This window comes from Notamacropus eugenii, chromosome 4 (genome assembly GCF_028372415.1).
Source record: "Notamacropus eugenii isolate mMacEug1 chromosome 4, mMacEug1.pri_v2, whole genome shotgun sequence".
NCBI classification, from domain to species: domain Eukaryota; kingdom Metazoa; phylum Chordata; class Mammalia; order Diprotodontia; family Macropodidae; genus Notamacropus; species Notamacropus eugenii.
In genome coordinates, this window is record NC_092875.1 from 35,317,804 (window position 1) to 35,338,867 (window position 21,064).

Consider the following 21,064-nt stretch of genomic DNA (forward strand, 5'->3'; position numbering starts at 1 on the left):
AACAAACTCCAGAGCTTTCAGGTCAAAGAGTACTACAAGCAGCCAAAAAGAAAGAAAGAGCTTTAGCAGCCACCACCTGCAAGGAGCAGAGAGTTTGGAATATGATATTCCAGAAGGCAAAGGGTAAAGGCTTACAGCCAAGGACAATTTACCCAGAAAAACCAAGTATAAAAAATATGAAGGTGGGAAAGGGAGGGAATGTGTGGAATATACCTTAAATGAAATAGAGAACTTCTAAGTATGCCTGAAAAAAAGATCTGAGTTGGGTAGAAACTTTGAAGTTCAAATACAGTAGTTAAAAAAAGCACGGAAAGGTAAACATGAATGAATAATGATAAAGCATTAAACAAAGATAAAATGCTTACATTCAAATATGGGGAGATGACATATGGGTCCCCTGTGAACCCTGTCATCATCAGGGGTCATAGAGGGAGTCTAATTAGAGATAAGTCCTGGCTCTGTATGTCTTGATGATCTTAAAAGATGAAAGGAAAGAGAAAGGAAGAGAAATATTCTGGGAGGAAAGGAAGGGAAGCTTAGGGAAATTATCTCACATAAGTAGAGTGTGCAAGTAGGAGTTATATAATAATGAGGAGGAAGGGAGTAGGGAGTGTCTGATATTTGAACCTCATTTGTCTCAACTGTTCAGAAAAGGAAAGAACACACATATACTAATGGAATTGGGTACAGAAATACATTTTACTTAATGAGGAAATAGGAAGGAAAGGGGAAAGGGGAGGAAGAAGAATTAGAGGGAAAGTAAATTTAAGCAGGGATTATTCCAAAGCACAACAAACTCTAACTAAGGATGTGTAAAAATAAAAATATGTATAGCTCTTTTTCTGAGGTGACAAAGAATCAGAATCTGAAGGGGAGCCCATAAATTCAGAAAGGTTGTATGGCATATGACTGTGATGGAATACTATTGTTTTCTAAGAAGTGATGATAGTGATGGTTTCGGAGAAGCCTGGAAAGATTTGTATGAACTGATGCAGAGTTAAGTCAACAGAACCAGGGAAATAATTTATACAGTGACACCAATATGATAAAGATATATAGCTTTGCAACACTTAGGAACTCTGATCAGCATAATAACCAACTGTAATTCCACAGGACTAATGACGAAACATGTAACTCATCTCTTGGTAGAGAAGTGAAAGACTCAAGAATATAAAATGAGACATATATACATATATATATGTGTGTGTGTGTATACATAAATCTATAAACACATGCATGTATATATATACATGTGAGTATATATGTGTGTGTATACATAAATCTATAAACACATGCATGTATATATATATACATGTGACTATATGTATATATGTGTGTGTGTGTGTGTATGTGTGTATGTATGTGTTTCCCCCTAGAGGCAAGTGGTGGCACAGTGTAAGGTGTGCTGAGCCTTGAGTCAGGAAGACCTGAGTTCAAATCTGACCTCAGACACTTATTAACTGTGTGACCCGGGACAAGTCACTTAACCTGAGTCTGTCTCAGTTTCCTTGGCTGTAAAATGAGTATTATAATGGCACCTATGTCCTAGGGTTTCCATGAGGGTAAAGTGAAATGATCAATAAGGAGCTTTGTAAATTTTAAAGTGTTATATGTCAGCTACAATTGTTATTATCACCTTGAGAACTGATCTCCCAGTGCTTTCATTGGGAATTTAGAGTATTGAACTCATAATAGCTTTTTATCATCATGTCTTTACTCAGTTAACAGATACTAATATGAAGGAAAGTCTGTGACTTTTGTGGACATCATGCTCAAAAACATTGGGAGTTACTATATTAAACCACACTGTCTTGTATTCATTTTGTTTCCACAGACTTCTCCACATTCTACCTTGGCAACCTTCTAAATGGTTAGCCCCTTCTATAGAGGGTGTATATAGTACCTAAACCCTACTAGAATGGTCTATTAATTTTAAAAAATTAGGCAATCCAGATGTCTGGCATAATGGAACCCATTATGTCCCATGGTTCAGAAACCAATTCAACCTCTTCTCCTGATTCCTCAGCTGAAAGTCCCATCTCTGTAACCCTAAATTACTTTGCATTTACCTTCAAATGTGTTGACTGTATATTTTGTATCTCTCTATATGTGCACATGGTGTTTTTCCCAATAAAAAGCGAGCTTCTGGAGGGCAAATATTGTGTCATTTTGTCTCTGTATTCCCAACTCTTAAGATCTAGGTTGTAGCACACAGCAAGCACTAAATAAGTACTTGTTGACTGATAAGTGCAAGGAACCACACCGAGTCCTTAGAATCTCTTTAATAATGATCAGGATGTCTTCTTCATTCTACTGGGCATGGGATAAGTGGGGAGGGATAAATTTGAAAAAGAAAATTAAATGAAGGTAATTGTGTTGAAATCATAGCCTGAGAGGGAACCTAAGAGACCTACTAGTCCAGTCTGTACCTAAAGTATGAATTCATCTGCTTATTTGATAAGGGGTTATCCAAACTCCATGTGAAGAAATCCAGTGTTGAGGAACTCATTACCTATCAAGACAAAACATTTTATTTTTAGATGGCTTTAAATGATAGGAAGTTCCTTCCTCCTTATAGTGAGCCAAAATCTGCTCTCAGTTTGGTATGCAAGATAAGCAATGAACAGATAAATTATGTAAGCTCAAAAACCATTTCTCAAATAGATAAGTGGACCAAGATATGAAGTTTTAAAAAAGAGAAATTGTAATCTATAAATCATCATAATCACTAATAATAACATAGTATAAATAATGATAATATGAGAAACACAAATCAAAATATCCATGAGGTTTTACCTCACATCTTGCAAATTGAAAAAGATAATAAAAGATGGGAAAAGTCAACATTGTTTGGACTGGGAGGGGGAGGAAGGAAATAAGGAAGGAGATAAGCATTTATTAAGTGTTTACTATGTGTTGGACACTGTAAAGATAGGCACTTCTTTAACTGTTGACCAGTCACATCTGACTCTTCTTTGGGGCTTTCTTGGCAAAGATACTGGAGTGGTTTGCATTTTCTTCTTCTGTTCATTTTTACAGATGAAGAAACTGAAGCAAACAAGGTTAAGTGACTTACCCAAGGTTACATAGCTAATAAGTGTGTGAGGCAGGATTTTAACTCAGGAAGATGAGTCTTCCTGACTTCAAACCTGGTGCTCTATGCACCATGGTATCATCTACTTGCACACACTAGTGCATTGTTGGTGGACCTATGAACCAATACAACTATTCTGAAAAGCAATTTGGAATTATGCAAATAAAGTGACTAAAATGTCCATACACTTTGACCTAGAGGTTCCATGATTAAGCGTATAATAGAAAGGTCTCATCAAAACAACCACAGCAAAATTTGCTTTCCTATAACCTCCACTCTTTAGTTCTTGCTTTTCCTTTTATGGCCAAGCAGAATAAGTCAAGAATCCCCAAATCACAGTTTCAGAGACCATATATTTCAACCCAAACAAATCCAGTTCCTCCTTATGATCAAATGCTTAAGTCAATCCCTTCTTTAGACTCAACAACATTAGAGAAGTAATGTGATATAGTGAAAAAATGCGGTACAGAATGTCAGGTCTCTTGACAGGTCTCTCATATCTGCTCTGATACTTATTAGCTAGATGATAATGGTCATCGTTTCAACTCTCCGAGGCTTAGTTTCCTCATCTGTAAAATAGGAATGAGACTACCTAATTACCTAATTCATCAGATCATAGATATGAAACTGGAAGGGATCTCAAAGATCATATCCTTTATTTTACTCCTTAGTAATGACGAAGAAACTAAGGTCCAAAATGGTTAAATGACTTGCTAAAGATTGCACAGGTGTCAGTATTTGAATTCATGCCCTTTGACTCCAGAGCTCAGTGCTTTGGCTTTGCCCCAGTGCTTCAGAAAACCTTTGAGAGCTATATCAATTTGGGGGTTTGGATTTTTTGGTCTACATCTGTGACTTCATCAATATAGGGAACTTCCAGCAAAGAAATTCCCTTCACTAATGCAGATCAGGAACAACTCTGTAATTTACAGTCTTTAGAGAGCTGCCTGGGCTGTGAAGCAGTTAAGAGACTTGGCTATGAAAATAGTATAATAATGCTCCAAAGGCAGGCATGGCACCCAGGTCTTCCTGACTCCAGTTCCAGCTCTCTATCCACAGCCCTTCCCTATATCAATGTATCATGATTCTTAGCTCTTTCAACTGATCCTCAGTTGACTTTCAGTACTTTCCCAATCTTGACTTCCCTCTCCTGAACACACTCCAGTTGGTTAATAAAACTCTTAAAATTCAACTATGTTAAAAACACGGTATTACTCTGACGGGGCAGAAAACAGTGGGACCATTGTCTCTCTGACCTTGAATATTCTATTTTCAAACCTGATGATTTTTAAAGGCAGAGAAAGCAACTCATATGGATGTACCTTGAGATAACTCACAACCCACACTTAGTTACTTGGATGTCCCTCAGTTAAATGGGAAACCCTAGGTTTTGGAAACATATTGATTTCATCAGGCATATATTATTTGACTTTAAGTACCTCTGTCTGTTGTACTTAATATACAACAGTTTAATTTAAAATGCATTAGTTTAATAAAAATGCATAAAATAGAATACAACGGCATTAGCTTCCATAAAAAAATTCAATTTCATAAATATTACCTTGTGTTAAAATGCATCGATTTCCGGGAATATATATCGGTCAAAGGTAATTTACATCGGTTTGAATGGAAATGTATTTGTCTCCATACATATGTATTAGTTTAGTCAAATGTATCTGATTGTGTAAAATATTGGTTAGAGCAAAATGTATTCCAAAGGAGTGAGTGGTGGGCAGAGTTTTTGTTTTGTTTTGTTTTCCCTTGAATCAAACCTCAAGAACTCGGGTTCCAGGAGCCCTGCTGACTTCAGACGAAGCCACTCAGTGAGCACAGAGGTTAATTCTAATAACACCTGGGCTTGAACCTGGATGTGCTGACTCCTACTTCCAAGACTGAAATGTTACAACCAGATACCCGTGGAGCTGCTGAGTGAATCTGAGGAAGGAGGCAAGATTTGAGCATGACCCACAATCAATGGAACCGACTCCTCCGCTGTTGGTCAGAATGGTGTGAGTTAACTGTGTGATTTGATAGCCAAGGGAGAGATAACATCTTGGGCTGAATTAAGAGGAGAACAGTGTACAGTGGTGGGGTCAAACTCCAAGAGAAATGGAGACCACTCATCCATACATAAAGATCCCTGCTGCCATTTATTGACTTCGTTTAAAATTTTAAAACGTAATGTTTTTGACATTTTATTCTACTTTTATTTTTATTTATTTATTTTGGTAAATATTTCCAAATTATATTTTAATCTGGTTCAGGCTACCACATGTTTGTCACCTCTCATTAGAACAATGGATAATTGCTTGAATTTATGTACTGCTTTAAGATTTGCATAGAGCGTCTAAGTGGTGGAGTAGATACCTAGAGTTAGGAAGACCTGAGTTCAAATTTGGCCTCAGACACTTACTAGCTGTGTGACCCTGGTCAAGTCACTAAAACCTGTTTGTCTCAGTTTCCTCATCTGTAAAAATAAGCTGGAGAAGGAAATGACAAGCCCATCCAGTATCCTTGCCAAGCAAACCCCAAATGTCATGAAGACTCAGAGACAAATCAACAGTAACAACAATTGCCATCTCATTTTATCCTTTTAACAACACTGAGAAGTAAGTGCTATTATTTTCCCCATTTTGCCAATGAGGAAACTGAGATAGACAGCACTGGAGTGACTTGCTTAGGGTCATACATCTGTAAGTGATGAGGCTGGATTTGAACACAGGTCTTCTTGACTCCAGGTTCAGTGCTCTACCCACTATGTCATCTAGCTGCCTAGGGAAATAATGATCCTGCTATTCTCACTCAGGTCTAGTGTTCAGAATGGCCAGACCACAGGAGGGATGTTGTCTTTGGTTCTGGGGGCCATACTTAGCAAAGGCATTAGTAAGAGCTCTGGATGTGTGATTGTGGGCAAATCACATCTCAGTGCTCCAAGAAACACAGTAAAAGTTTCAGAGAAGGTGCTGATCTGTATTGGTGAAGGAAATTTCCTCATTCCTCATTCTGGGAGTACCCTAAACCAATGAAATCACAGATTCGGTCTCTATCCTTTTCTCTTGGCTGGATCTCAGGGTTCTTCTCCTCCCTCCATTCTCCAAAATGCACATAACTATCATTTTGGAGGTCCCAAGAGAAGCAGGGAAGGGGTGGGGGATCAAGGGGATGTCAGACAAAGGAGGTAATACCTCCCTTGGCTTCATCCAGGAGTTGTAGTTTTCACAACTGTGGAGCTGAGAGTCCCACTGTCTTCTGTCTTCATCATACTATATTTGGAGTGTTCAATGATGGGTGTCACAGTTTAAGAAGGACACGGCTAAAATGGAGAGGGAGGATAAAATTACAGAGGACGGTGTCCACATCATTCAAGGATTGATTGAAACAACTAGAGAACAATTAGCAGTTAATCTGGAGAAGACTCAGAGCATTTGCTCGGACTGTCCCATGCCTGGAAGGCTCTCCCTCTTCATCTCTGCCCCTTGGCTTCCCTGGCTTCCTTCACTTCCCAGCCAAAATCCCATCATCTATGGGAAACCTTTCCAATCCCTTTTAATTTGGGGGCCTTCCAACTGCTGATTATTTCCTATTTATACTGGATGTAGTTTGTCATACACACACACACACACACACACACACAAGCATTGGTATGTTGTTTCACCCATTAGACAGGGAACTTCTTGGGGACAGGGACTATCTTTGGCCTTTGTTTGTATTCCTAGCATTTAGCACAGTGCCTGGCACATAGTAGGAAGTTAGTAAAATTTAGCTGACTCAAGTAGGGAAACATAAGAGCTGTCTTTGAATACTTGAAATCATTTCTCTGGCCTCAGCTTCCTGTTCTGTATAATGAGCAAGTTACACTAGATGATGGCTTAGGACATTTTCAGCTTTAAATCTATGACCCTAAAATCCTCACTACTTGATGGCAGAAGCAAAGATGTCACAAAGTTTAGGATGCTCCTGAGAAATCACTGTGGAGCCTTGTTCTGCTTAGCCCAAGGGGGCAGAACCAGGATCCAAGGGTGAAAATTACAAGGCGACCAATTTGGGCTTGATGTCAGGAAAATAAGCTTCCTAACAATAAGAGAGGCTGTCTAGGTGTAGAATGGACTGCCTTAGGAGGGAATGAAAGGACGGACAGACACATGGAGGAATTTGTTGTTGTTGTGTTGGTCCTTCATTTTCTAAAAAGACCATGACATCGGAGAAATGATGACATGACTTGCATTCGACTTTGTTTTGAGGGAGGGAGGGTTGTGCAAGGTTGCCAACCTCACTTTCTCCTCCTGAGCCCATGGAGTGATAGACAGGAAGGTAAGTTGGTAGACAGAGGGATAGATAGATACACAAATGGATGGATGGATGGATAGATAGGTGGGTAGATGCATGGAGAGATAAATGGATCAATAGAAGACAGACAGATAGATAGACAGACATACAGACAGATAGATAGATAGATAAATAGATAGATAGATAAGATAGATATGTAGATGGATGGATAGATGGATAGATGGATGAGTAGAGATATATGTAGGTAGATAGATAAGTGGATGAGTAGCTAGGTAGATGGATAGATATATATGTATACAAATATGGATAGAAAGATGGATAGATAGGTGGATGAACAGATTTAGATGGATAGATAGAAACAGAAAGAGATAGATAGGATAGATGATGGATAGGTAGATGATGGATAGATGATAGATGAATGGATAAATGGATGGATGGATGGTTAGATAGATAGATACAATTAATGGATATAGATGGATAGAAATAGAGAGATATGGATAGACAGATGGATAGATGGATGGATAGTTGGATAGATAGATAGATAGATAGATAAATAGATAGATAGATAGATAGATGATAGATAGGTAGGTAGGTAGATAAATGAATAGACAGATTGGTAGATGATAGAACATTTATGAAGCACTTTCTTTGTCCCACCCAGGTGGCACAGCTTGGAAATGGTGGTCATGAAGGGAGGTGGGAGCTTACTTCCTGGCACGGATCCAAGAAGTCTTCAAGCAGGGGCCAGATGATTGCTTGCTGGCTACCCTGCAGTGAGGGGCAGGATCCCTTTCATCTCTGAGAGTCTGTCTAAAGAACTGGCCCACAATTTCATAGCTGGGAAGCTCCTTAGGCCCACAGGTGTTGAATAAATGTTTGTTTGCCTTTGTGCTCCCTAAATACTTGAGGACAGATCGATTGGCCATTGTGTAGACAGACTAGGTGATTGATTACATTTTCCAAGTTTCCATAGGTTCTCTGGTGGCCACTTTATTTTGGTCCTTGACTTTAAGAAGATAATATTGGAGAGTAGAAAGCATATTGGATTTAGGATCAGAAAACCTGGGTTCAAATCTGCTGTCTGCTACCTTGTGTGACCTGGGTTCAAGTCTTCCCTCTGGAAATACTGGCTGTGTGACCTTGATTCAGTCCCCTGACCTTTCAAGTGATTTAGGCAATGCTCTGAGATCACAGATCTTTAAGGCACAGAGAAGTTGCTGCTTTGCATTGACAGGGGATGTTTCCATATCATGAATTCTCTACATTGGTGAAATAAAATGCCTGGACCAGTCCTGGGTCTTCAATTTCCTGCTCGGTAAAATGGATGGGATTGGATGATTTTCCTTTGAGCTCTACATCTATTTGACTCCGTCCATTGAGTATTTGTTAAGTGTCTCCACTATATTAAGTTCTGGAGAAACAAAGATAATGAGGAAGTAGCAGAGGACCCAGATTCAAATTCCATTTTGCACAAATGACCTTCCAGGATCAAATAAAACAACTTATGTGATCAAATGCTTTGCAAACCCTAGAGCATTATATAGATGTCAGCTAGGATTTGGCCCTATTTTTTAGATAAGGAAGCTGAGCCTTGGGTCAATAGAGAGACTTATCCAAGGTCATAAGGCACAGAAGGGATGGATCCTAGACTCCAGCACAGGCCCTCTGCCTTGGTTCCTAGTTCAGCGCTCTCTCCATGTGCCCACTTCTACATTGTCAGGCTCCATGAGAACTGTTTTTTTGTTGTCTAGTCATTTTCAGTTGTGTTTGACTTTTTATGACCCCATTTGAGGTTTTCTTGGCAAAGAAACTAGAGTGTTTTTGTCATTTTCTCCAGCTCATTTTACAGATAAGGAAACTGAGGCAAAGAAGGTTAAGTGATTTGCCCACGGTCACACAGCTAATAAGTGTCTGAGGTCTGACTAGAACTCAGATCATCCTGACTCCAGAACTGATGTTCTGTGTACTGTGGGGTGTTTTTTCAATGGGCCTGACTTGAATTTTAGCCCCAGCTGGTCCACTCACTCCTTATGTAGCTTCAACTAATTCATTTTCTGTCTCTGAGACTCAGATTTTTTCTCCTCTATCAAATGACAGTATCTGATCAAATGATCTCTAAGGGACCCGGATCTGACATTCTAGGAGTGTGATACAGTGGAGAGAATACTGACTATGCATTCAGAGGGCTTGAATTTAAATTCTCCTGCTGACACCTTTGTTTTCTCCTTTCTAAATTGCTGTACTAGGTGACCTCTGAGGTCTCAGATCAGAATCTGTGTTTCTGTGACTCTCAGGTACTCTGATCCTAAACTGATCTAGATGACTCCAGAATCATGGAACTTGGCAATGTGGTAGTTGGTACACGGAGAGAAGGCAGGGTACCAGGGTACTTCCCAGCAACTGACTGACTATCTCTTGGGGATTCCAAGATTGTAGAGACTGAAGACTGTCTCCAACAGGCTGACACTCAAAGGCTTTAGTGTATACATTTGACACTCATGACCCCAATGTTACAAATGCTTTCCTTTCAGCAGCCCCTGTGAGGTAGAGGGTCCACATTTTGTTGTCCCCATTTTACATATTGGTCAACTGAGTCCCAGAGAGATTAAACGATGTGACTGGGGCACTCAAGTTAGCATTAGAGAGAAAGTCCTAACCTTTCTTCCTTTAGCCTGTCATACATGACCAAAGTGGATTCAACCGAGTCCCAGGATCTCAGAACTGATGGGACTTCTGGGGTCTCCTACCCCAAGACAACCTGAAGAGAAATACCAGTCTACAACAGTATAGACACCCAAACCTTTGCTTGAAGACATCGGAGGTGGGGAGGTGGAGGTGGCTCATTCCCTACTGGGTAGCTCTCCTCATGAAGAAGTTTTCACTGAAGTCACCTCTACACTGGCTCCTTTCTATCTTCCACCCATTGCTATTGGTTCAGCCCACTGAGGCCAAAGAAAGGAAGAAGATGGGGAGTGTGTGGTGTAGGGGGACCAGGTTTAAATCCTGATGCTGCTTCTTTGCGTGACTAAGGATAAGTCACTTTCTCTCCCTGACCTCAGTTTCTTTCCCTGTAAAATAAGGGGATAGCAGAAAAACAATTTATATAATAACAATTCTGAAACTTAAGAACACTGACAATTCAGAGGACCCAGGATGAAGCTTGGACAGAGAAGAAGGAGCTCAGAAGACGAAATGAGGGAGATCTCTTCTTTGGAAATGGCCAATGTGGGAATATTTTTTGTTTTATTATACATATTTGCCTCAGTGTCCTCATCTGTCAAATGAGCTGGAGAAGGAAATGGCAAATCACTGCAGTATCTCTACCAAAGAAACTCCAGATGGGGTCAGGGAGAGTCCCCTCAACTGACAATATCCCAGGCACTGTGCTAAGTAAGCCCTGGGGATCCAAAGACAGTCCCTGTCCTCCAGAAGCTCATAGTGGAATGGGGAAGACAACACACAAATACAAGATAGAGACAGGAATGAGGAAAGATGTAGGGGGGAAGGAAGAGAAGGGCTCCCCCCACTCCAAGCTCTGGCCATGCTCTTCCTCAGTTAGAAAGTGAGGAAGCTGGAGGGAGGAGGAGCCGACTCTTTGTTCTCTATGAATGAATCCAGTTCCTGGAGGCCAGACAGGGCACGCTTGGCAGCTGTGGAATCCAGATGTTAACCCCTGGAAACGTCTCTTTTTTTCCCCAGCCGTAGCATCTGGGTCTTTCACTCTCTTCTCTGACGGCTCCTATGCCGGCCCTCGCTGACAGCTGCTCCTGCTTCTGGGATGGCGCCGTAATGATGTTTAATATGGGATGCAGGCGTCTGCGTAACAGACACAAATTTATTGACAATGGGTGTGATGACAGACGTGGAGGCTAAAAGTAAACAGTTAATTTGCAGCCGCTACCAGGGCTCTGGAGGTGCTGAGAGGTGATGGGAAGGCGAGCGCACGGGGCAGGCGAAGCTCCGCGCTAGCTCCTTGGTGACCCTCCCATTTGCCCTGGTCACTCAGCCAGTCAATTAACATTTAGTAAGGGCCTACTATGAGCCAGAGCTGGGGATACAAAGAACGGTAAAAGTCCCTACAGCCCTGCTCTGGAGTTTGAGAATGAGGGTTCAAAGCTCGTCTCTGATACTTACCCAGTAGGCAAGTCATTTAATTGACTGGGTTTCAGTGGCCCCCTGAAAACAAGGCTGCTAGCACCTGGAACACAGTTGGTATCTAATAAATGTCTGCTTATTGAGGATCATAAACGTGGAGATGCAGGGGAATTCAGAGGCCATCTGAACCAACCTTCTCATTTTATAGAAGAGCAAACCAAAAGAGAGAGGTATAGTAACTTAGCTGAGGACACACAGCCAAAGAGGCAGGATTTGAACTTGGGTCTTAAATTCTAGAATCCGGACTCTTTTTACTGTACCATAAGTTCTGTTCTAACAATAGCCAGACACTATCACTGAAGGTACCGAAGGATAAAAGTGTATAAGGAAAGGAATGAAACAATCATCACCCTCCAGAAGCCTACTGTATCCTAGAGCAAAGACAAGACAAGATGGAGCCACAAGGGGCTGGGTTCAAATCCTGCCTTTGATGCTTACTAGCTCGGTGACCTGGGACAAATCATAACCCTTCCAGGCCTCAGTTTATTCACCTGTAAAATGGACCTCTGAGGTCCCTCCCACTTCTGCTTTTAAGATCCTTGTGAGCCAGGGTTGTCAGGATTTTCTATTTGTGCCCCCAACACTGAGCACTGAGCACACAGTAAACACTTAATAAATGCTTTATTAATTTATTCACTCCAAAGCACTCAAAGCACTTTACATGCATTATCAGCTTAGGGAAGAAAATGCTACAGTATTATTATCATCCCTATTTTCCAGATAAAGAAACTGAGTCTGAGAGAGATTAAATTACTTGCCCAGGCTCACAAAGTATCTGAGACAGGATCTGAACTCAGATCTTTCTGAGTTTAGCACTTCTTCCATGATGCCACTGAGCTGCCTAGACGTGGATGCAAATCCTGTCTTCTACTTACTAGATTTGTAACTATGAGCAAGTCACTTAATTTTTCCCAGGCTCAGTTTTCTCAACTGTAAATGGGGGTAATGATAACTGTAGTACTTGCCTCACGGGATTCTTATCAGGCTCAAATGAGATAATGAGTGTAAGGTGTTTGACAAACCTTAAATTGCTGCATGAACATCTGATATTCTTTTCATTTCTTGGAGATCATGGATTCAGAACCAGAAGGAGACTTTAAAGGGTTAAGTCAGAGAATCCTAGATTTAGAGCAGGAAGGATCCTTAAAGAAAATATCCTCATTTTACAGATGAACAAACTCAGGCTGAAAAAAGGTAAAGGACTTGCTCAAGGTCACACATAAGTGACAGTGTTGGCATTTGAATCCAGACCCCTCTGACTTTAGCCTTTCTTCCTTTCTCCCTTCTTTCCTTCCTTCCTTCCAACCTCATCCCTCCTTTCCTTTCCTCCTCCCTCCCTTCATTTTTTCTTACCTTCCTCCCTCTCTTCCTCCCTCCTTTCCTTTCTTCTTTTCTCTCTCCTTTCTTCCTTTCTCCATCCTCCCTCTTTTCCTTCCTCCCTCCCTCTCTTTTCTCTTCCTTCCTTTTTCCTTCCTTCCTGCCTTTCTCCCTCTCTCCTTTCCTCCTCTTTTCTTCCTTTGTCTCTTCCTCTCTTCTTCCCTCCCTCCCTCCCTCTCCTTTCTCTTCCTTTTCTTCTTTCTTTCTCTCTATCTATTTACCTAGCTATCAAGCTTTCATTCATTCATTCATTTGAGAATGGGTCTCAGGCCAACTAGATGGCGCAGTGGAGAGAGCACAGACTGTAAAGTCAGTAAGACCTGAGTTCAAATTCAGCTTCAGATATTTACTAAACTATGTGACCACGGGCAAGTTATTTAATCCCAATCACTGCCAAAAAAAGGCATAGTGGATAGAGACCTCTGAGAGGAGACCCTTATCTCATCCAGGCTCAAAGTACCAGTCTATCATGGGCTCATTCCATTTCCTCTCAGAATATCATCATTTCTTCTTGGACTTGCTTCATTTCCAATAGGACCTGGTTGCTCTTCCTCCCAGGAGGCTCACCATGCAGGTGTCAAACTTAATATGATCACCTGACCCTGCTGCACTTCAATGCAGGACTCCTAAGCTCGAGCGATCTACCACCCTCAGTCTCCCTGATAGAAGACATTGCAGGTGGGGGAACACCAGCAGGATGCGAGGGTCACCACCCCCAGCCTCTCTTCTCCATCTCAATGAGTAGCATGTAGTGGATACAGCCCTGGGCTTGAAGTCAGGAAGCTCTGGATTCAGATCCCACTCTCCCATTGACTGGCTATGTGACCTGGACTGTCACTGTACTGAACTTCAGTTTCGTCATCTATAAAAATGACAAAAACATATACTGCCTGGATAGGAACTCACTATTTGACAAAAAACTTTTGGGAAAACTGGAAAATGGTGTGGCAGAAACTGGAATGGACCAGCATCTCATGTCATATACTAGAATAAGGTCAAAATGGGTACATGATTTAGATGTGAAGGGTGATATCATAAGCAAATCAGGGAGAGGAGGGAATAGTTTTCCTGTCAGATATATGGAGAAGGGAAGAATCTGTGACCAAATAAAAGATGGAGAACATTGTTAAATGCAAAATGGATAATTTTAATTACATTAAATTTAAAAGTTTTGCACAAACAAAACCAATGCAGTCAAGATTAGAAGGAAAGCAGAAAGCTGGGAAACAATTTTTACAGCCAATGTCTTTGATAAAGGCCTCATTTCTCAAATTTATAGAGTACTGAGTCAAATTTGTAACAATACAAGTCACTCCCCAATTGATAAATGATCAAAGGATATGAACAAGGAGTTTTCAGATGTAGAAATTGAAACTACAGTCATATGAAAAAATACTCTAAGTTACTATTAATTAGAGAAATGCAAATTAAAGTATCTCTGAGGTATCACCTCACACTTATCAGATTGACTAATATGACAGAAAAGGAAAATGATAAATGTTGGAGAAGATGTGGGAAAGTTGGAACACTAATGCAGTGTTGGTGGAGTTGTAAACTGATCCAAACATTCTGAAGAACAATTTGGAACTATGCCCAAAGGACTATAAAACTTTGCATATCCTTTGATCCAGCAATACCACTTCTAGATCTATATCCCAAAGAGATCATAAAAAAGGGAAAAGGACTTACATGTACAAAAATATTTATAGCAGCTCTTTGTGTGGTGGCCAACAATTAGAATTTGAGGAACTGTCCATCAATTGGACAATGGCTGAATAAGTTGTGGCATACTATAGTGCTATAAGAAATGATGAACAGGTGGATTTCAGGAAAACCTAGAAAGACTTATATGAACTGATGCTGAGTGAAGGGAGCAGAACCAGGAGAACATTGTACGTAGTAACAGCAACATTGTTTGATGATCAACTGTGATAGCCTTACTTCTTCTCATCAATACAATGATTCAAGACAATTCCAAAAGACTTATGATGGAAACTGCTATCCATATCCAAAGAAAAACTATGGAGTCTGAATACAGATTGAAGAATACTATGTCCTCTTTTTTTTCTTTCTCGTAGTTTTTCCCTTTTGTTCTGATTCTTCTTTCACAACGCGACTAATGTAGAAATATATTTAATATGATTGTATATTACAGCCTATATCAGATTGCTTGCTGTCACGGGATGGGGGAGGAAGATTTAGAACTCAAAATCTTATAAAAATGAACGTTGAAAACTTTCTTTATGTGTAATTGGGGGAAAACACTATTATGTGGAAAGAACCATATCCTACCTGCCACATAGAGTTCTTGTAAGAAAATGCTCTTTAAAAATATTTAAGTACCGTAGAAAAGTAGGTTATGATAATAGCAAGTCTCCCTCTCGGCTTCTCCTGGAGCACCCCCTCTAAATCTGACCAAGTATCCTGGTTCTACCTGTCCTTCCCCCTTTGGGAATTCATTTCGGCTGCATCCCGTTCTTCCTACAACGGATTTTTATTATCACGCACGTGTCAGTTAACAACCTACTATAAAGTACCTACTATGTGCCAGACTATGTGTTAAGCACTAGGAGTACAAAGAAAGACAAATACTGTTCCTGCCCTCAAGGAGATCATAATCTAGTAGGAGAAACACCTATGTAAATTGGGTACATACACAATATCTAGGGAGAGTAGATGGAAGATAACCTCAAAAGGGAAGGTGCTAGGAGTGGGTGAAGCTGGGAAAGGCCTGAAGAAGATGGGATTGGAGCTGAGTTGTGAAGGAAGCCAAGGAAGCCGGGAAGCAGAGGTGGACATCTACAGTGGTCAGGGAGGGACTATAGCCAGTTGCTTTCAAAGTTGTCATGGTTGTAGTTGACTACCCTGCTGCCCAACCAGCCAGGTGAATGCTGTGATACTGAGCCAGGAATTTATGTGGGAGATGCATAAAATTGATGTCAATAGTCATGTTTGCTTCATCCTGTATTAGGGCCACAGGACATGGATTCAAATTCTGACTTTGCTACTATTTACCTTGGGCAAGTCATGATCCCCGGTCTGGGTCTCAGTTTCCTCTTCTGTAAAATGAGGACTTGGACAAGATAATTGTTAAAAACCCTCCCAGTTCTGACATTCCCTGTTCTAAGACCCTTTCCAGCTCTAACATTCCGTATTCCCTTGAACTCTGTCCAAGACCACAGCCTTCTTGTCCTTTAAAAAGAGTTTGCTGTATTTTAACATTCCTGTTTTCTCCTGTCCACTACATATATGCACCAACTCTCTGGGCTAAAAATATTCCTGACATTTTTAAGGCAACTGTTTGCAGGACCTGGACAGGACCTTCCCCTCTGACAGATGAGAAATGAGTTTTACTTTTCCTTGCCACCCTAGCTTTTTTTTTTTTTTTGGTGGGGAACAATAAAAAACGCTAATAGTTTTTGTGGAGCAGTGTGGATGGATGGAGTGGGGTCTTCCCCCTTTCCCTGCAACCTTTCCTTCTCAGATTGTATTTAGCCGGAGCAAGTTTCAGAAGTCCTTGGGTTTATAATCCCATTCTATTCAACGACTATCTATTGTTCCTAAAACACTGTAAAGTCTTTGAGAGAGACTGGCTTTTGACTCTTATGTATCCCCACTTTAACACAATACCTGGCACATAATGTGTGTGTGTGTGTGTGTGTGTGTGTGTGTGTGTGTGTTCAGCCTTCATTGCTGAAGAAGACCATGCCATCAGAGAAATGATGACATGACTTGCACTTGACTTTGTTTTCAGTGGAGGAGGGCTGTGCAGGTCACCAGCCTCACTTCTCCTCCAGAGCCATCTGAATCCAGTGACCAGATATTCATCAGGATGACTGGAGATGACCCAGGATGAGACAATAGGAGTTAAGTGACTTGCCTAAGGTCACACAGCTAGTGAGTGTCAAGTGTCTGAGGTGAGATTTGAACTCAGGTCCTCCTGACTCCTGCACTGGTGCTCTATCCACTACACCATGTAGCTGCCCCTCTGGCACATAGTAGGTACTTAATAAATGTTTAGTGACTGGTTGGTTGAACGACCATTTTATGTAGAGTACGGTGGGGTAGAGAACTAAGGGAGATAACAGAATTTAATCAACGAACATTTATATGCCAGAACGTGAAGATAAATCCTGGGGATAGATACAGAGACAAAAATTAGTTCTTGACCTCAAGGTGCTTAATTCTACTAGGGAAGACAGAGTACCTTTCAGGGAGCAGTGACCTGTTAGGGACCTTTGGTCAGGGGGCATTCACCAGGATCGGGCAGAGCCATAAGGCAGAAGATCATCCTGCCCTTTCCAAGTGCCCATGATAGTATTGCTACTTGAGCAAGAGATGGAAAGTGGAGGGTAGTTGAGGGGTGCACGCAGCAGTTGAATAAAATCCCCACACTAAAGGGGTTTAGAGTCTAGTAGTTGGATAAGATGAAATCAAATCAAATGTAGAAAGTGTTAGTTTTGGTCGGGAGACTTGGATTCCTATCCTGGCTCAAACAATTCCAAGCCGAGCAAATCATTTTATCTCTTTGAGATTCAGTTTCTCCAGCCATAAAATGGGGATGATCATTTTCATTTCCCATATTGTAGGATCATGGTGAGGAAAGTGATTTGTGCATCTTCAGTGGCTACAGGACGGGGAGTTATCTTTGGTTATTACTTGATAATACACAGATTCTACGCTGAGGTATAAAGCATGACGTTAATGAGTAAGGAATGATGAAAATCTACATAAGACTTTGGGTTTTTCTTAAACCTACTTATCTGGAGCTAGAAATCTCTGCGAAGACAAATCACTTGATTTGCATCCTCTTGGCCCCAGAAAACAGAACTAGGAACAGGAAGTAGAAATAGGAAAAAGCTAATCACAAAACACCTTTGATGGAAAGCTGGAAAATACCTCAGGGGCCATCTAATCCAAACCCCCCATTTTACAGATGTGGAAACCGAGGCTCAGGGAAGTGGGCCGTGCACAAAGGACACAGAAGTACTAAGTTTCAGAGGTGGAATCTGAACGCAGGTTCTCAGGCTTTAGACTCAGTGAATGCACTTTCCACTTATGCTGGATGAAAGAAAAACCTTCCTAACCATAGGAGATTTTCAGTCGTGCCTTTGGACATAGCAAATTCTCCATTCTGGAGTCTTCCAAGGGATGGACCAATTACCAATGGGAGAGGGGAGGCTTGGATAAGGACTGGGCTAGATGTCTTCTAAGGGTTCCTTCCAACTCTGACCCTTTGCAGTGCAGCATCTTTTCCTTTACCTGGTAGTTAGTTTCTCTATTTGCACATTGGGCAGATGTGTCTCTTATAGGAGCCATCCATCAAGATTTTTTTTCTACCTGAAATGTTATCACCCTCATCCATAATCTCCCATCCCCCCTGAGATGTCAGGTGAGTGCTTTAGGTGGAGTGGGGGGCAGGGAGGGAGCAGGGGAACTTGGAACAGGGAACATCCAACAGAGATAATCCCAGGGACCTCCTGTTCCCAATCAGAGAGACTGGCTGTCTTCTTGGGTCAGGATTAACTGATTTTCTAAAGAGAACCTATTTTAGTTTTTATGATTCTTTCTCTCCAGGCAGTGTTTACAATGTATATTTGCAGAAACAGAGAATATATGCCAAGAATGAGTCAAGAACTCCAGCACGCAGCTCGCACCATTGGTCATAAATATAATATTAGGATGAAGCCTGAAATTAATGTGAATCATTTCCCAATAAATATAGTCAGTTAGTGAGATTTTCCAGGATCACGGATGGGAGATATATTTTGGTAAAATATGGGTTTTTTATCTGTTGGGAACTAGGGGGAGAAAGGGCATAAATCTCAATGGGAGAAATATCTTTTATGATTATTCAATTCAGCAGTCTCTCTAAAAGCCTAAAGTAGACTCATATTTACAGTTCCTGGAAGCACCTGGTTTTTATATATTGGGGTAAGAATTAGCATCCAAGCGGCCTTGTGGAAATCACTGACTTATACCCTTGGACAGTAAAGATGTGAGAAGACCTCATGCTGCTGAATTCAGTGGGACTGAATTAATTTCATCTGCATCAGTGCACAGAACAAAATAGAGCACACACATGATCTCATGGCAGTGGCAAGGGAGAAGGGGCTGCTGGGTAGTTGGAGGCCTGGGTGTTACTGGGGAGTAACAAGTTACCTGACTGTCCGAAAGGAGGGGGCAGATCTGGGGCCTCCTGGTCTCAGAGAAGCTTAGAACTGGGGTGGACCTTAGACCATGAAAGAGATTAGAGGACAGACAATGACAGAATTTAGAGGGCCTTAGAACAGGGGATGTCAGAGCTGGGAGGGCCTTAGAACAGGGGATGTCAGAGCTGGTAGGGCCTTAGAACAGGGGATGTCAGAAGGGGGAAGAACCTTAGTCAGTCATCAGTAAACATTTATTAAGCATTTACTATGTTCCAGGCCCAGTGTTTAGGACTCAGAATTTCTGAAGTGTCAGGGGCTTTGGAGATGTTCCAGTAAAACCTTCTGGAGGCCAGCCCCCTCATTTTACAGACCAGCAGAGTCCTATAGGGAGGGAAGACAACTTACTCAGACTCACACAGCTAGTTAGTAGTAGACATGGCTTTAGACCCCTTTGCTCCTCACTATCACTTGGGACCTTGGGCACATCACTTCGCCTTCTCTGAACCTCAGTTTCCTCACCTGAAATAAAGGGACTGGATTGGTGATCTCTCCATCTCTCCCTCTAGAATGTGTATTCCCAGAGGGCAGGGGCAATGTTTTTTTATTTTGTTTTATTTGTATCTCCTCATGCTCACCATAATACCTGGCACACAGTAAGCATTTAATAAATGCTTGTTGCCTGACAGACTGACTTCTGAGTCCCTCTTCTGGCCATGCCTGTTTGACCAGCTTCTCTAAGTGAAATGAGGCCAACACACCACCCCCTACTTCATGTTTCCATGACGTGCTGATTCAATTCTTTTGAGTTTCTGGCTAACATACAAGACCTTGTCTTAAAGACACCTGGTGTCTGATAAAGTCAAACTCTCCCAAGATTGGGTAAAGATGAAGGTGATCATGGCTCAGCAGGCATTGTGGAAATAGGGTCTGGGCTTTCTGCCATGCTCTGGAGAAATGTAAGAGCTGACATTTATTATTGCTTGGAGGTTTATAAAGTACTGTGGCTTCCATTGTGTTCTTTAAGCCTCACACCAAACCAGGAGTTCGTAACAGCGAAGTACTTGACCTGTCACTCACTTGAATCCCCAATTGCACCACCAGCTAGGGGAATCAGAAGAGGTCTATCATAGTGATTTTAAGAGGGGAGGAAGGAGGGGAAAGGCATTCCAGTTTTGGAGACAGCCTATGCAAAGGCTCTGAAGCAGAAGATGGAGCCTTGTGCTGTGAGTTTGGCAGCAGTGCAGGGGGCTAACACTGATAAGGCTAGAACAATAGGATATCACTTGATTGTGAAGGGTTTTTAAAGTCAAATAAAGACGTTTTTGTTGGAGCTTAGAGGTAACAAGGAGTCTGGGAGCTTTTTGAACATGTGAGTGACATAGACCCACCCTTCAGGGAAATCACTGTGGGAACAATCAACAAAAATGCAGTCTGGAGAGTGTCTTGTCAGTCAGCCAATAAGCATTTATTAAGCACCTACTATATGCCAGGCATTGTGCTAAGTAGGAGGGATACAAAGAGAGGCAAAGAGCAGCCTCTGCTCTCAAGGAATTAATTCATCACAATCTAATGTGAACAAGAGTCAGGAGCCCAGTGTCACTGGATCTAAGACTACAGAAAAAGGCAGGAAGGGGTCAGTCAGAGAATGGCTCTAAAAGCCAAACAAAGGATTTTATATTTGATTCTAGGGGTGATAAGGAACCTCTGGAGTGGACTGAATGGGGGAAAAGGGAGATGGGTATAATCAGACCTATGCTTTAAGATCACTTTAATAGCTGAGTGGAGGATGAACTCAAGTGGGGAGAGACTTGAGACAGGAAGACCAAGTAGGAGGCCATGGAAATAAAAATCGGGTAGCTAGGTGGTGCAGTGTATAGGTCACTGAGCTTAGAATCAGGAAGATTCATCTTCGTGAGTTCAAAGATAGCCTCAGATACTTCCTAGCTGGGTAACCCTGGGCAAATCACTTAACCCTGTTTTCCTCAGTTTCTTCATCTGT